Below are 18,440 nucleotides of genomic sequence, written 5' to 3' on the forward strand. Positions count from 1 at the left end.
ACTCAGGAATCCATACTATGTGCTTCAGTTGGCCTGTCTCATATCATGTTTACATTACGCCTGAAAGCAGGATGGCAACTTTCAGAAGAGGAGTATTGAGGACGCTTTCTCTGTAGTACAGTAGGGTCTGCGTCTCATCAGAACTCATTAGTGCTCAATAAGGTTTAGGTGAGTGAACAGCAGCCAGGGTTGAAACTCTACCCCCTGTTACCCCATTCATCAATATCAACCCCTCTCTCCCTCTAACCCATTGTAGAACAAGCCCTAACTCACCCTGAAGCCTGGGCCCCCCAGCTGAGCACAGGGCCTTGAGATCGTTTAAACAGAACATTCCACAATAACACTGGCCCCTGTTTCAGAGAGAGGCCAGGTCCGTGTGGGCTGCAAGCATTTTACTCAATGGATGACAGGATCCAGGTTCTAGATATGTCTCTAGGTTGACATGGGTTGTTGAGCTCCAATTATAAAGTTGATTAACTCCATAAACTACATTTTGTTTACCAGGTCATGAAAATGAAACAAGGACACTAAAATGATTCTCCAGACAATTTATCTGAGTCCACAGCGAATTAGTAGTTACCAAACAAGAAAAAACTGCACTAGTAACACCAAAGGGAGAACATAATAGAAAGTATTGCGTGCGCCAGAAAGATTATTCTCTAGATGAGGGGAATTGAATGATGTAGGACGGTAAGGTTGCGCCAATGTTTTGAATCGCTCACATTTCTGGTAAATGGCTCCTTTGACTGATCAACTTTCCTGTGTGATGCAGCTGCTTCCCTAATAACAGGACAGGGCTGGCGGCGCTGACAGATTTGCTGCCATTTACTGAACCACACCTCTGAGGAGACGGTGACACACCCGGTAGTATCACCCATCTCTGGTGTATTGTGCATGGCAGCCATTTTGGGCAGTTGTGTGGTCACTGTGGAAACGGCTGTGCCTGTGACCTCGCCATAATGCTTGAGTAAGTGAATATTGGGTCAGTTCCCTGAGTTTTTACTGATCATGTGACCTAACCAGAAAAAACACTGGTTAAAGTCTATAAGGCCACTGTTGCAGTAAGTTCAGCTGGCTTAAACTTCATAAAAATCAGGCTAAACACTAGACTATGGGAGAAAATAACAGTTACTGTTCTGTCTCTTTCTCATTGATCACCTGTTGCCGATCTCTGTTTCTGCTTAATGCCCTTGTTTGGTTTTGCCTCTAAATTGTGTGGTGAAGGCAAGAGATGTCCTGATCCTTCAAGACAATAAATCATCTTGTCAGTTTGAGACCCTCTGGTTAAATGTCAAATCTGTTTTGTAGTGATGAATGGATGGCCCATGTTTTTCACATTTTTAAGGTTTGGAGCTGTGGAAATCTCAGTGATCTGTGGTGGATCTCCATGGAAACATCACTGCCCCACTTGGAGAAAAACTGGGATGAGTATTGATGACACTTCTCTCTGACTGGCCTTGATTTGATCTGGTCCAAACCAAATCTGAACCAATCATATGTTTGGTTCAAATCCGGTCCGGACCGGCCTATATGTGGCCCATATGTGGTTCAGATTTAACATGGTCCCCAGGCTCGAATTGCTGGTCCATAGAGCTTGGTAAAACTGCTACAAAGTTGGACTTGAAAGTGGTGTGGTTAAAATCGAGGCGGGAGAGGAAGCGAGCCTGCTACTGCTGTATCAGGACTTTGAAAAATGGCAAAAATCGGCAATTAGAACAGTTATCACATTGACCATTTTATTTTTGGGAAGCCCAATTTGATTCTGAGCTCGAACATATGAAGTTTACATGCGAGAACTATTTCTAAGATGCGTACTTTCAGATTTTTCCAAACTCACTTCCTTGTTTAAATCATCCACAATGTAGGGGGGAGTTTCTAAGGGTAATGCTAGATGGCGAAGGACTGACAGATCAGCTAATTAAAACCGACGGCTGTTTTCGGCGCTCCTGCCATAGAACTGGACTTGACTCGGAGTCTGAAGCTCTGTGATACCAGACGTCTCGACAGAGAGCGAGCCAGCTGGTGGGTGAGAGTAGTTCAGATTTGGCCAGAACATAGACGTCTATAATTGGTTCAGATTTTGTTTCACAAGTTTGAACAGCACAGTATAGTACAGTGAAAAGTATAGTACAATACAGTAGGGTAAAGTAAAATATAGTACAGTATAATGTACAATATTGTACCCTTTAATGTACTCCAATCTTCTGCACTAAACTGTACTGAATTAAACTACTGTACTCTGCTGAAATAAACTAATGCACCATTCTGTACTCTATTGAATACAACTACTCTACTGAATTAAACTGTACTATACTGTACCATACTATACTGTACTCTGCTGAATACAACTCTACTTTACCATACTGTGCTCTACTGTACTAAACTGTGCTGTTCAGACTTGTGAAACAGCCTAGACAGCTATGATTCGTTCAGATTTGGTCTGTTCCGAGTTAACCAAATGTTTACTTGTCTGGGGGTGGAGCTCATTATCTTAATACCCAGTATACTTTGTAAGTGTTGTTTTTACATTTACATTTTGGTCGTTCAGCAAACGCTGTTATCCAGGGTGACTTACAAGCAGTGCATTCAACTAAGGTAGATGACAACAACCGTTTCTGAGAATGTTATTAAGTGGTCTAGAATAAGTGGTCTGTTACAGGTTTAATATCAGTCGGGCTACTTTGACCATCATTGGTGACAGTTTTTAAGCTTTTGAAACCATAAAATAAATTCTAGTGATGGTATTGAGTTTTTTTCTGGGCTCCTGAATGGCTGTGTTCTAAATGCTTAAAAATGTACCTAGAGCCAAGAAACAAATGCTCATCTCCAATGTAAAGCCCAAAAAGCAGTCACTCATTATGTCAGATTGTGAAATGTGCATTCAAATACATTTTTACCTGGCCAAATTATCAGATCACCTGAATAAAAAAAAGTATGTTTATTTTTAACTCACTGCAACAATCTGAGTATTCACACGCTTTAGCAAAAAAATTGTAACTTATCTGCAGATAATCATTGTTTTGAGCTCAAAAAGCAGTAGTAGCAGTATGCAAATCAGGGAGCTCTTTCACCGAAGCGATACTGTATGTACAGATGAAATTTGGCCATAGAATCAATGACCAAAAAGTACTTATTTTCAACGTCCGTAAATTACGTGTTTTCAACTTTGATTCAGAACAAAAAATGTACCTGATTTCAAAGTCCGGAAAATAAGTATTTTCTACTTTTGATTCAGAACTGAAAATTAACCTAACGTCTTTGCTCACTGGGTGGACATTGATTTAATTTCTTGCTTCAAATATGTACAAGACATTTCTGTGCTTCTTTTGTAACATATAAACAACAAAACATGTACCAAGCAAAATACAAAATGGCACAAACAGAATGAGCAGAACAAAAACAACACACTCCCTCCACTCAATGACAATTACCAATTTTCTCCAGGGAGATCTGTGGCAACTAAAATAAACTTCTACCATGAGTGCAATGGCTACAGAATTAGAAATACCAAATTAAATAATAAATCAGATTTGATTTCTATAGAAACTAAGATTTTTTTAGTATTTCTACTATGTTTGAAGTGGTAACCATTGTAACTTCTTACTCAGATGTAGAGAACTAATCCTGCATTGTGAGACTGCAGTGATCATGGGGCTAAAGCTGCTCAGTGTAAGCTGATGTGTGCAGTATTTCATGGTTGACTGACCAGTGGATGTCGGGCATGGACACTTTGAAAGGCTAAACTCTTAAATCATTTTTATTTCAACATTTTACAGGGTTTGTCTGGTTCCTTTACACTAGCGCTACCAACGGCTTTTGAATCATTGAGGAAATGTGTTTTGGCAGGGGGGAACGGATATGTTTTACCCGCATTTGCTGTGGCTCTACTTTGGCCTAGATATTTATCTATTTATTTATTTAACTAGGCAAGTCGGTTAAGAACAAATTCTTATTTACAATGACGGCCTACCCCGGCCAAACCTGGACGACGCTGGGCCAATTGTGCGCCGCTCTATGGGACTCCCAATCACGGCCGGTTGTGATGCAGCCTGGATATGAGCAGTGAGCTCCAACCTCTTAGCTCATCGAGGAGATGGCTCTTTGACCAGCCTGGTCTCAGACTAGATGTAACATAGAGAATGTAAATCCGGGACATTCAAATTAGGATGATATGTAACCATACTAAACATAACATACGACAGAAGGTTACTTATGGTAAAAATGAAAAGAGGGTGTTTGGTCGGGCGTATAACGCAAATGTCTAGCAACCCAAGGTTGCGTGTTAGAATCTCATCCCGGACAACGTTAGCATTGTATTTAATTAGCAACTTTGCAACTACTTGGCATGTAACCCTAACCTTAACCAGAAGTGGAAATAGTACCTTAATATAAAATCACTCAAGTAAAAGAGAAAGTAACTCAGTAAAAAACGACTTGAGTAAAAGTCTAAAACGATCTGGTTTTAAATGCACTTATGTTAAGCAAACCAGACGGCACGATTTCCTTAAAAAAAAGGGGCGCACTCCAACAGTCAGATGCCATTTAGAAACTAAGTATTTGTGTTTAGTGAGTCTGCCAGATCTCAGAGGCAGTAGGGATGACTAGGGACATTATTTTGATGAGTGCGTGAATTGGACCATTTTCCTATACTGCTAAGCATTCAAATTGCAATGTACTTTTGGGTGGCAGGGAAAATGTTTTCTTTAGGAATGTACTGAATTAAAAGTACAAGTTGTAAAAAATATAAATAGTGAAGTACATATACCCCAAAAAACTACTTCAGTAATACTTATTTTTACTTAAGTACTTTACACCACTGACCTTAACCCTTTTCGCTAACCCTTCCCCTAGCCCAGTGAATGTTAGCCAACTAGCTAACGTTAGTGTTATCCACCTGTTATCCACCTGTAACATTTAACAAATTCGTAACATCATACGGATTACAATTCTTAACATATACGAAATAGATGATGGACATCCACAAAAGAATGCATACCATACAAAACATAACATATCATACTAAATGGAGTGTCTCGAATTTATGTACAGAGTAATACAAAATACTCTGAGACAAGATTTCTGTGACTAGTGGCATTGAGAGTGTGTCAATCGGTTATATTCGAGCCAGTGTTCTGCTTTCGTAAGATCCAATCCATTGCCAATATTTCCACTTAACTTTGTTTTATGTGGACTGTTTAGCCTGTGTCATATGTCTCAGAATGAATGGAATTCTGATTATCCTGGAACCTATGTTTATCTCCTCTTTAACATGGTGGTGAAAGGGTTTGTTTTTAAAGTTTGTCCCTGGATGACCTGTAGTGAGGTACAGCATCACGCTAGGTGGAGGTAGCTGCAACCAATGGAGGCTGCTGAGGGGAGAACGGTTCATAATAATGGCTGGAAGGGAGTCAGTAGAATGGTATCAACCACATGGAAGCCACCTGTTTGATACCATCCCATTGACTTCATTCCAGCCATTATTATGAGCCGTCCTCCTCTCCGCAGCCTCCACTGGTTGCATATTATTTCTCCTTCGCCCTAGTTTCTCAGGAGGTGTTGTCTTGTGGTCGTGATATGCAGAAATACTGATTATACTTTAGAGGTGTTGGAATTTGTAACTCTGTCTCTATGCCTCACGGCATACATTTCACTAAAAGTGTAGACAAAATTCCCCAGAGATATATTGGTCAGTTGTCTTTCATCATCTGAGAACAGCAGAGACGACATAGACAACGCCTCGCAGATGATTTGGGTTCCTTGACCATCTCAGGTATTCAGCTCATAGACCTTTGTGGTGTTTGGTCCTTTTCATTTTGACCTCAAATGCATCAATTTACGCATCATATTGTCACACACCGTGGGGGGTCATGCCAATGTGAGGTCACCGACCTTCCTCATCCCGGGCTAATAATGTTACTGACCTTAATGCATTTCCCCCATGTTGTGGGGTAAAGTGCTAAACAAAAAAAAGCAAGGAATTCAGTATAATGAGATTCCAGCAGCTGGGGCAACAAGCACCCTTTTCAAAGAGGGATTTCTGGGTTGATAGACAAACTCTGGCACAAGTCCATCAAAGAGACTCAGTGTCTGCATCCCAAATGGCACCCTATTTTACTTTTGAACAGAGCCCTATGGTCACTGATCAAAAGGAGTGCACTGTATAGAGAATAGGGTGCCATTTGGGACACACTGAGACTCACTAAGGGGAGACCCTAATAAAGCCCTTTCAAGGGGCAAAGCCAGAGGTATATTTACACAGCCCAGAGACTTGACCTCTACTCCACTTTAGACTGTCATTAGGAGTAGATGGTGAAAGTCTCTCCTCTCTAGGATACCATATGGTGTTGGATGTTTGTCTGGGATAGAAGGCTATGGCTGAGCTTTAAATTGCATATGTTTGTTAACTGGTGGTGAGGCATAGTAAAGCCAGAAAGCATGTGTATCCCTAATCTTTCTACAGTAATGTGCTTTATCTGAATTTATAAGGTCAAGCCACGAAGCGCAGTAAACAGTTTAATTAAGAGTATATTTCCAGATTGTTTTGAATCTAAAACAGAACTCTTTAAGAAGCATTTCTTTGTCGTTTCACTGCACTTCTTTTGATGGCCTGACTAATGAATGTGACGTTATCTACAAGCTCGCCACTGCATATCCTCATTAATACAACACATGGAATATCATGACTCAGAAAAGTGGCTTCATTACAGATGCTCAGGATTGAATGGCTCTTAATGTGTCCATGTTCATGTTGAGATTCTCTGCTCATGAAACATTTTCCATCATCACTTGTATTTCAATCCAATAGTAATTATGCCTATAACCCTCTCTGGCAAAGACGATGCTTTCTTTTCCCCATGGCTGCTGAGCTGTTCAGGGTAAATCCAAGGGAAAAACACTGGCCAAGCCAAACAATGGCTTTGGTTTGTTGACGACAGGCCTGTTGGACTGGTCTAGTGCATCCAGGGTTTGTTTGACCTCAATGGTCATGTATGGGCAGATGAGAAAACCATATCTAATTGTTTCCATCATGGGTGTAGATGCTCTATAAAACATATGTTTATGTAATTGCTGAAACGTACAGTGCTGTGAAAAAGTATTTGCCCAACTTAATTTGTATTTTTTTATTTAACTATGCAAGTCAGTTAAGAACAAGTTCTTATTTACAATGACGGCCAAACCCTAACCCGGACGACGCTGGGCCAATTGTGCGCCGCCCTATGGGACTCCCATGAAGTGCTCGTTTCAAGTCCTGCCACAACATCTTATTTGGGATTAGGTCTGGACTTTGACTAGGCTATTCAAAATCTTCAAATGTGTTGCGGAATTCATGGTTCCTTCTATTAAGGCAAGTCATCCAGGTCCTGAGACAGCAAAGCATCCCCAAACCCATCACACTACCACCACCATGCTTGACCGTTGGTATGAGGTTCTTACTGTGGAATGCAATCTTTGGTTTTCGCCAGGCATAATGGGACCCATGTCGTCCAAAAATTTGCCTCAAGTTTGCCAAGAAGCACCTGGATGATCATCAAGACTCTTGAATGAATGTTCTATGGACAGATGATTTTAAAAGTATAACTTTTTCTATTCTAAGTTTTGGAATGGCCTAGTTAAAGTCCAGACCTAATCCCAATTGAGATATTGTGGCAGGACTTGAAACTAGCAGTTTATGCTTAAAATCCCACAAATGTCGCTGAGTTAAAGCAGTTCTGCAAGGAAGAGTGGGCCAAAATTCCTCCACAGCAATGTGAGAGACTGATCATCAACTACAGGAAGTGTTTGGTTGGAGTCATTGCAACTACAGGTGGCACAACCAGCTATTGAGTGTAAAGGGGGCAATTACTTTTTCACACAGGGGCATTGGGTGTTGCATAACTTTGTTTAATAACACAAGAATGACACTCTTATTTAATAAAGGTAACCTGAGTAAACAAATATTAGGTTTTGGTTGAAGATCTGATAAACTATAGAAAAATATACACTGCTCCCTCCATTCCCCCACTAACTGCTTTTTCAGTCTAGTTGGAGGTTTGCTTGAGCAACCTAGAATTCTTTATGCAAGGATTGTGCGTGGCTTATGAATGTGTTATAAGGTCATTTTAATGTAGGTACTGTTCAAATAAGGTACGACAGAAACACCCATTTAGATGCTCTGAGAGTGGTGATGGACCTGCCTCCCCCTCCCTTACTCCTGTCAAACCCCCAGAGGCCTCAGTCATCTCCACACTTCCCCCCCCCCCCTTCCTCCTCATGTCCCCTCCTCCTTCTTCCATGGCTGCTGTTTCTCACCCTGAGCCGTTTGGTCCAAATCACAACCAGGAAGCACTCAGCGCTATCCAAACAGACGGGACCGCCATGCTGGCCGAGCCGGGTCATGCACTTGAAACAGCAGAGAGCCGTTTGATAAACCAGCTGTTTCGCAGGGAGTTTCCTCGTATTTTAAAGAAAATGGGGAAAGTAACAGCTTTAAACTCTGGTTACACTTTGACTTGTCTTTCGATGGTGCAGGGGACAACAGATGGCCAAAGTGTTGGAGAATTCCGTACATATAAAACCTATATATGATTCTTAACTGTACTTCCTGAGTTATCGACCATGAAATCTCCAACATGACCCATGAGGTCAGGCTAAGACAGGGTTCAATCTCTATATCATGTGATTACACTTCTACACGCTCTCTCACCTCCCACAGCCATGACATTGAGGGACCAGAGAGAGTGTTTAAAGTAACACCCTTGACTTTCTTGAACTTGTACTTGTCTTTTTGTACTAGCAATGACTTTGCTGATAGCTACTTTATTGAGGGAAACGTACTTACTATGTCTGTGATATTTGGTTGTCTAATGATTCCAACCTGGTCTCAGAGCATTTCTTATTATTCTGTACGGAAATCCGAGGTACTCATTTTAGAATGATATGTTATGTTTTGTATGATATATATTAATTTGTGGATGTCCATCACCCATTTCATATATGTTACAAATTACAATTCATATTATATGCTCCACATTTTCAAAATAGAGTATGTTAACAATTTACAAAATCTTATACATTTGAAAAACGTATGATATATTACAAATTCTAGCTAGGTGGCTAATGTTAGCTAGCTGGCCAATGTTAGCTAGGCTAGGGGTTCGTTTAGGAGTTCGTTTAAAGTGGAACTGAAAGCATTATAGCAACATGAAATCTTATTAAAATCTGTTCATATACCCCCCAGGAAGAATATGCCAGGATTTTATTTTATTTTATTTTAACATTTTCTGACAAGTAAGCACGGTCATTTTCACATTTTCATAAATTCTTTGAATTTTGTGTATTAAGGCATTTGTGAAATTCTATAGCAATATAGAGCGAGAAAGTGGCCTTCATTTGGACAATTAATAGACACTGCAGTAAATAAAACCTAATAAAACATGTCTTGGCCAGGACCAGAGTCTACCCCAATCAGAGGAGCAGTAGGCCTATAGGCAAACAAGCCATTTACCGCAAAGGCCTGCCATAATTCACTTTGAACTGGACTGTGTGTTTACAGGTAGTTGCAACAGTGCAACTTTAGATCATTAGAACACATTCGGCAAAAGCAACAAAATACACTTGACTGGATTTCTGCAAATATGTAGCTAAATACCACAGGAGTCTTCTTACATTTGGAGGATTTACAGTCCTATTGATCAAACAACCATAAGGAGAACACCTCACTGACCATTTTACTCACCCTAGCAGAGCTGGTTAGGCTGTTAACATGTTATATATAGCATTCGTGACTAACTTTTACTTTTTTTGTCTATGTTTACTGACACCGGTCATATTCAGTTGGTGTTGTGCGTTTGTAAATTCATCAGTTATTCTGCGCTCTGGCACACTCAGACAAGAGTGCTCTGAAATCAGAGAAGACAGCTAGCCAGAGTGAATTTGCGAATGCAAGCCGTATACTAACTGGATAACAGTCGTTCCGTATAACTAGTGTTTCACATTTCTTGCTAGCTACCCAAATGACATGTGCATCTCTAGCTGTGTAGCCACTGAAAAATTATTTGAGGGAAAAAGTCAGTCACTCAACCACTCATCCAATGACATGACGTCTTCGTATCAGCTAGCTATCAAGCTAACGTTAGGCTCTGTGTTTTTAGCTTGCTACATAATTAGATGCGCTAAGATATTAGCCACGTTATGACTGACTTGTGATCAATGCCCTTGCTAGTTTGATTGAATTGACATCCCCAGCCTTATTTACATTCGTCTGTTTTTGTCAAAAATATTGAGTCATTGAAACTGAAACAGTGCATTCTGAATGGAGGCAGCAAACAATGTACCAGGCCAGCTATGATTTACAACCTGATAAAAATATTTTTTGTACTACCAAGAAATGTATTGGTGAATTATATTAATCATGCATTGAACTGCATCCATCCATTCTGCCAACAATGCCTTAGTGTACGCGATGGAATATTGAGTCAAATTGAACCTACTTTTAAAACCTCTTATAAAGTTGGTTTCGTAGCATAAACTGGGAATTGTACATTTGTTACGGATATATCATTGTTTCATTCATATCTGCAAAGTAGTTAAAATTCTGTAAGTTCCAATTTTAAGGGTTAGGGGAAGGGTTAGCTAAAAGTGTTAAGACTAATATTTTGGGCAAGGGATACTAAGTAGTTGCAAAGTAGCTAACAAAGTAGTAAGTAGTTAAAGTTGCTAATTAGCAAAAATTCGAAAGTTGCCCGTGATGAGATTCAAACTCGCAACCTTTGGGTTGCTAGACATTCGGGTTATATGCCTACCTATCCACCCTGACCAACAACCCTACTTTCGTTTTTGCCTTAAGTAACCATCTGTCTTACGTAACCATACCAAACGTAACATATCATACTAATTTGAGTGTCCCGGATGTACTTTTACTATGTTACGTCTAGTCTATGAGACCAGGCTGAAGATTCATGCACTAACTCTAAATCGCTCTGCACAAGTCTCTGCTAAATGTCAAAAATTTTAACAAATGATGTATATGTAAAGTGAATATTAACTTTATCATCACCGTCATATAGCTCTCTCAATGGGCTGGGTATGTCTTTGAGAATGGTCATACAGTAAACAATAGATGGTATTTGGAATTGTGTTAATCATTTTTCTGGGCCCATATTCAGTGGCTCGGAGTTGGAGTGCTGATCTAGGGTCCGGACCTCCGTGTGCATATAATCTTATTCATTATGATCTAAAATACAAATTGATCTTCCTGCTGCCTGCCAGGAAGCAATGGCTGTTGCGACGTAAAACATGCACAACATTCTTCTCTGCAGAGTGGTAACCTTGGTGACCTTCCTGACGATGACAGGAGTGTGGGGAGGTGACACCACTGGGAACAGAGGTCCAGGTCAGATCGTACTCCCCAGAACTCCATCAGGCACTGCAACAGCCCTGACCCATAATTTCCTTGGGTTAAAAAGAAGAGGAGAAAGGGGGAGAGGACGTTAAAGGATGTCCTAACAACAAGAAAAGAGACATCTCCAAGTGTGTTTCCTCTGTATCGTGTTCCTCCAGGGCAGGGAGGAAGACTGCGTGTGTTTTTGAATGAAACCCAGATAATGCTGTTTTTGAGCCGGGTTTTATCTGGTAGAACACTGCCGGCAGGATACGGTGTACAACATAACACTTCCTGTTTATAACGAGAGGCATTATTGATTGGTTCCGCTCGGCCATGTGACATCAATTACAACATAATCATATCACAGGTCATGCTAGGGTAGACCCTCCAGCTGCCATTCACTAGCTTCTAGCAGATGTTGACATGGCACACAGTCAAAGTTATGTTGTTGTATCTGTTTTGTGGGTCTCAGAACCCAAGGAGGACCGAGCTGCTGAGGCGTCAAGGTTAATGGGACTTCCAGATGCCAGACACACACACACAGAGGGGATTTACAGACCCAGAGACCCTTGGCCTGTGTTTATCAAGCTTCCTTTGTTGGATGCTGTGGACGGAGCAGTGAATATTGCAACACCTCAGCCATGATGTTTGCCCTGGTCAGCTCCCCCATGTGAACTTAGATGACTGAATGCTGCCAAGGCCTCCTAGCTGAAGGTTCTTTTCTCTCTGACTTCTTTTTTAAACATTTTTTGTCATTTAGCAGACGTTCTTATCCAGAGAGACTTAAGCTTGCCGTATGCTTCCCAGTCAAAACAGTTGGAGGACTAGTATTCATGAAAAAATTTTAACTTGAGAAATATAGCACCCAACATCTTAGTTAGATGTAAAATTGTGCGAATAAGACCTCGGCAAAAACGTCATAATTAATTACAGTAATATTGCCGAGTTTTTCTCATTTTCAAAACAACGTTATTTTAAGGGAGTATGCTTACAGACTTTCACTTTTCCTAGCCGAATTCTGCTAGGAGCAAACCAAACCTATGTATGCAGACACATTTATAGGAGCACTTAGGGTTAAGTGCCTTGCTCAAGGACGCGGATTTTCATCTAGTTGGCTCGGGGATTCAAACCAGCGACCTTTCAGTTACTGGCCCAACACTCTTAACTGCTTGGCTACCCACCGCTAAGGCTATGATGTCATTGAATCTACCTGGTGTTCCCATTTTTTTAGGGGTGGAGGAAGTCCCTCCGCTCCCACACCACCACTATTTATACTACACTCCTGTTTCTCTTTTTCTTTCATTCATTCTTTCTTTGTTTCCTTCCACCTCACCATGTCAACGGCATGGAGTGTGTGAGCTACAGCCAAAAAGAAAATCAGGAAAGCAGGGTCCTGGAAAGAAAACTCTGATTATTGATACCACTCTGATAGGGACATAAAACAATAAAACAGTGGTGTAAAGGAGGAACCTTCTCTAATTGAAGAGAACAGTCATACCATCATACCTGAACATGGTGTGGTTAGCCAAGTGTCCTTCACTATGTGTAAGAAGAACTGGAATGATACGTAGATGGAAACATGGCCGACTTGCACACTACTATACACACACACATCCATCCACCCATACAGTGCCTTCAGAAGGTATTCAGACCCATTGACTTTTTCCACATTTTATGTTACAGCCTTATTCTACACATAATACCCCAAAATCACAAAGCAAAAACAGTTTAAAAAATATATTTTTGCATATTTATTAAAAATAAAAAACAGAACTTTTTTACATAAGTATTCTGAACCTTTGCTATGAGACTCGAAATTGAGCTCAGATGCACCATGCACCCTGTTTCCATTGATCATCCTTGAAATGTTTCTACAACTTAATTGGAGTCCATCTGTGATCAATTCAAATGATTGGACATGATTTGGAAAGGCACATACCTGTCCATATAAGGTCTCACAGTTGACAGGGCATGTCAGAGCAAAAACCAAGCCATGAGGTCGAAACAATCGTGTCTAGGCACAGATTTGGGGAAGGGTACCAAAATATTTCTGCAGCATTGAAGGTCCCCAAGAACACAGTGGCCTCCATCATTCTTAAATGGAAGAGTATTAGAACCACCATGACTCTTCCTAGAGCTGGCCGCCCGACCAAACTGACAGAGCTTGAGAGGATCTGCAGAGAACAATGGGAGAAACTCTCCAAATAGAGGTGTGCCAAGCTTGTAGCGTCATACCCAAGAAGACTCAATGCTGTAATCGCTGCAAAGGTGCATCAACAAAGTATTGAGTAAAGGGTCTGAATACTTTCGTAAATGTGATATTTCAGTTTTTTATTTGTAATATATTTGCAAGAAATTCTAAAAACCTGTTTTTGGTTTGTCATTATGGGGTATTGTGTGTCGATTGATGAGGGGGAAAAAACAATTGAATCAATTTTAGAATCCGTGGAAAAAGTCAAGGGGTCTGAATACTTTCCGAAGGCACTGTAGATACACTCCTCAAAATGCGCTCCGTTCCCAAGCCTGCACACACACACTTATTACCCTGCACATAGATATTAACACACACTCCCCCATTGCTGTACTTATGGCAGGGTTTCAGGCTCGTTGTGAGTTCCATTGTGTTGATGAATGGAGCCTTGCATGGTTGAGTTGGATATTGACCTGGGAGATGATATGTAATGGAAAGCAGATTCTCCTAGCCAGTTAGCCTCTCTATCTCTCCCTCTCTCCCTATCTCTCTCCCACTCTTGCGTTCTTTTAATTTATTTTGTCTCACTCTCCACGCCCCCTCTTTCTTTTTGTCTCCTTTTCCCCTCTCCTCTTTCTCCCTTTCTCCTTTCCTACCCAGGGCATAGTGAAGTCCCACACTCACACTGCTCACTCTGTTTTCTATGTAATTAGAACCCTATGGCATTATGTCCAACAGGACTTATCCTTCCTTCCTTCCGTCCAGCCTTCCGACCTTTCTACCGTTCCGGTGGATGGCAGTGACCGACTTAACTGTCTTATTTCTTTCCAAAACTGTGTTGTGGTTTCCTAAGGTACCCTGAGACTTACAGTTTTTTTTCGGAGGGTATTACATTTCCACAGCAGACTCACAGATACAGGAAACTCAGCCGTGGAGAATGTGGTGACTAAACTTCCTTTTTATAAAAATGTCAGTTTTCTGCTGGGTAGAACGAAACAGATATTCTTCCAAGTCAACTTAGCTAAATTGTTTCATACATGATTTCCTCATTCTCTGACTACTCTTTTATATGTAGAAGTGTTGAGAAGAGAGAGGAAGTTCGCTGCATGTGTCCGTTTTCAGCTATTTTAATATTTTAATCCTTATGTCAGTAGACTTTCACTTGTGAGTTTCAAATGATTCATCAGAGACAAGACAGAAAGGTGCACTTATGACCTATAAAGGCAATGCCAATGACTAATGTATTCAACCTCCATTAGCTTATTCCTGTAGTCTGCATTGACTTCTCCAGACCTATAGAGCAGTCGACCCAGGCAGACAAACCATGTCTGGAGAAAAGCTTTAGCCAAGAAAGAGGACCAGACTGGATTTCCACTTTGGTGTGTGTTTATTTTTTTCTTTATTTAACTAGGCAAGTCAGTTAAGAACAAATTCTTATTTTCAATGACGGCCTAGGAACAGTGGGTTAACGGCCTTGTTCAGGGGCAGAATGACAGATTTGTACCTTGTCAGCTCAGGGATTCGAACTTGCAACCTTTCGGTTACTAGCCCAACGCTCTAACCACTAGGCTACCCTGCATGCTTGCCTGTGTGTACATGTGTGTGGGATGTTCTGGATCAGACCCGTCTCCATTATGGTTATGAGAGAGGGGGGACCAGCGAGGAGTGGAGAAGATGAATATCTGACCAGATACAGTAGACAGCATTGTACTCTGTCTGGGATTGATAGACCAGGACCCAGTCATAAAGAACCGTTCACCAGGCTGATTCTATACTGACTGGGTTGGCTGGGTTATTAAATATGCCCCTCTGACTCCATCCTCTATCTCCCGTCCTCCCACATTCAGATCTGCTCAGGAAGAGTTATCTTGTTAAACTGGAGAAATCCATTAAGATTTTCTCTCTCTCTCTTTGGCATGTCAGTTAAGTGTTTATGAACTCTGGAGTGGTTTAGCATTGGAGGGGCTTTTGTCAGAAAGGGAAAACGCAGTCCAAGTATTTGCTTTATATTGGCTTCTCCTGAAGAGAGGGTTTGGAGGTGCGTCAGTCACTTTGGCCCTTGGTGTGTGCACGTCTGTATAACATGCTGACTAGACTGGACACGCGTGTGCATGTTGATTTTGTCCATCCACACCAGAAGCAATCAGGACACGCAGGTTGAAATATCAAAATGAACTCTGAACCAACTATATTAATTTGGGGACAGGTCGAAAATCCATGAATAATGTATAGGAAATTGAGCTAGTTAGCTTGCTGTTGCTAGCTAATTTGTCCTGGGATATAAACATTGGGTTGTTATTTTACCTGAAATGCATAAGGTCCTTTTTTTCTGGATCTTTGTAGAATTTTGACCCATTTTCAGTCATAAAAAGTCATGTGTTCTCTACTCCGACAATTAATCCACAGATAAAAGCGGAAACCTAGTTAGTTTCTAGTAATCTCTCCTCCTTCAGTCTTCTACTTCTGTGGACTTTATAAGGCGGATGGCAACCAACTTCAAGGGGCATTACCACCACCACCTGGACTGGAGTGTGGGCCTCAGTTCAACTTCCAATCACCCACGTGGGAACAGTGGCAAGAAAAATGATGTGACCCTTTGGAAATAGCTGGATTTCTGCGTAAATTGGTCATCAAATTTTATCTGATCTTCATCTAGGTCACAACAACAGACAAACACGGTCTGATTAAACTAATAACACATAAGCAATTATACGTTTTCATGTCTTTATTGAACACACCGTGTAAACATTCATAGTGCAGGGTGGGAAGAGTATGTGACCCCTGGATTTAATAACTGGTTGACCCTCCTTTGGCAGCAATTCTCAAATGACTTCCTCGCCTGGTTCACCAACTACTTTGCAGACAGAGTTAAGTGTGTCAAATCGGAGGGCCTGTTGTCCGAACCTCTGGCACTCTCTATGGGGGTACCACAGGGTTCAATTCTCGTGCCGACTCTTTTCTCTGTATATATCAATGATGTCGCTCTTGCTGCGGGTGATTCCCTGATCCACCTCTACACAGACGACACCATTCTGTATACATCTGGCCCTTCTTTGGACACTGTGTTAACTAACCACCAAACGAGCTTCAATACCATACAACACTCCTTCCGTGGCCTCCAACTGCTCTTAAACACTAGTAAAACCAAATGCATGCTTTACAACCATTCGCTGCCCGCACCAACCCGCACCCACCCGCCCGACTAGCATCACTACCCTGGACGGTTCTGACCTAGAATATGTGGACAACTACAAATACCTAGGTATCTGGCTAGACTGTAAACTCTCCTTCCAGACTCATATTAAACATCTCCAATCCAAAATGAAATCTAGAATCGGCTTTCTATTTCGCAACAAAGCCTCCTTCACTCACGCCGCCAAACTTACCCTTGTAAAACTGACTATCCTACCGATCCTCGACTTCGGCGATGTCATCTACAAATAGCTTCTAATACTCTACTCAGCAAACTAAATGCAGTCTATCACAGTGCCATCCGTTTTGTTACCAAAGCCCCTTATACCACCCACCACTGTGACCTGTATGCTCTAGTCGGCTGGCCCTCACTACATATTCGTCGCCAGACCCACTGGCTCCAGGTCATCTATAAGTCTATGCTAGGTAAAGCTCCGCCTTATCTCAGCTCACTGGTCACGATAACAACACCCACCCATAGCACGCGCTGCAGCAGGTATATCCTACTGGTCATCCCCAAAGCCAACACCTGCTTTGGCCGCCTTTCCTTCCAGTTCTCTGCTGCCAGTGGCTGGAACGAATTGCAAAAATCGCTGAACCTGGAGACTTATATTTCCCTCACTAACTTTAAACATCAGCTATCTGAGCAGCTAACCGATTGCTGCAGCTGTACATAGTCCATCTGTAAATAGCCCACCCAATCTACCTACCTCATCCCCATATTGTTTTTATTTATTTTTCTGCTCTTTTGCACTCTACTTGCACATCATCATCTGCTCATCTATCACTCCAGTGTTAATCTGCTAAATTGTAATTCATTCGTTACTATGGCCTATTTATTGCCTACCTCCTCACGCCATTTGCACACACTGTATATAGACTTTCTTTTTTTCTATTGTGTTATTGACTGTACGCTTGTTTATTCCATGTGTAACTTGTTCTCAACTAGCTTGCTTGGTTAAATAAAGGTGAAACAAAAAAATAAATGAACCTCAACCAAACATTTTCTGTAGTTGCGGATCAGACCTGCACAACGGTCAGGAGGAATTTTGGACCATTCCACTTTACAAAACTGTTCCAGTTCAGCAATATTCTTGGGATGTCTGGTGTAAACTGCTCTCTTGAGGTCATGCCACAGCATCTCAATCGGGTTGAGGTCAGAACTCTGACTTTTGTTGAAGCCATTCTGTTGTTGATTTACTTCTGGGTTTTGGGTCATTGTCCTGTTGCATCACCCAACTTCTGTTGAACTTCAATTGGCAGACAGATAGCATTACATTCTCCTGCAAAATATCTTGATAAACATGGGAATTCAGTTTTCCGTCGATGATAGCAAGTTGTCCAGGCCCTGAGGCAGCAAAGCAGCCCAAACCAGGATGCTCCCTCCACCATACTTTACAGTTGGGATGAGGTTTTGGTGTTGGTGTACTGTGCCTTTTTTTCTCCACACATAGTGTTGTGTGTTCCTCACAAACAATTCAACTGTAGTTTCATCTGTCCACAGAATATTTTGCCAGTAGTGCTGTGGAACATTCAGGTGCTCTTTTGCAAACTTCAGACGTGCAGTAATGTTTTTTTTGGACAGCAGTGGCTTCTTCCGTGGTGTCCTCCCATGAACACCATTCTTTTTTAGTGTTTTACGTATCGTAGACTCGTCAACAGAGATGTTAGGATGTTCCAGAGATTTCTGTAAGT

This window comes from Salmo salar, chromosome 01 (genome assembly GCF_965601325.2).
Source record: "Salmo salar chromosome 01, fSalSal1, whole genome shotgun sequence".
NCBI classification, from domain to species: Eukaryota; Metazoa; Chordata; class Actinopteri; order Salmoniformes; family Salmonidae; genus Salmo; species Salmo salar.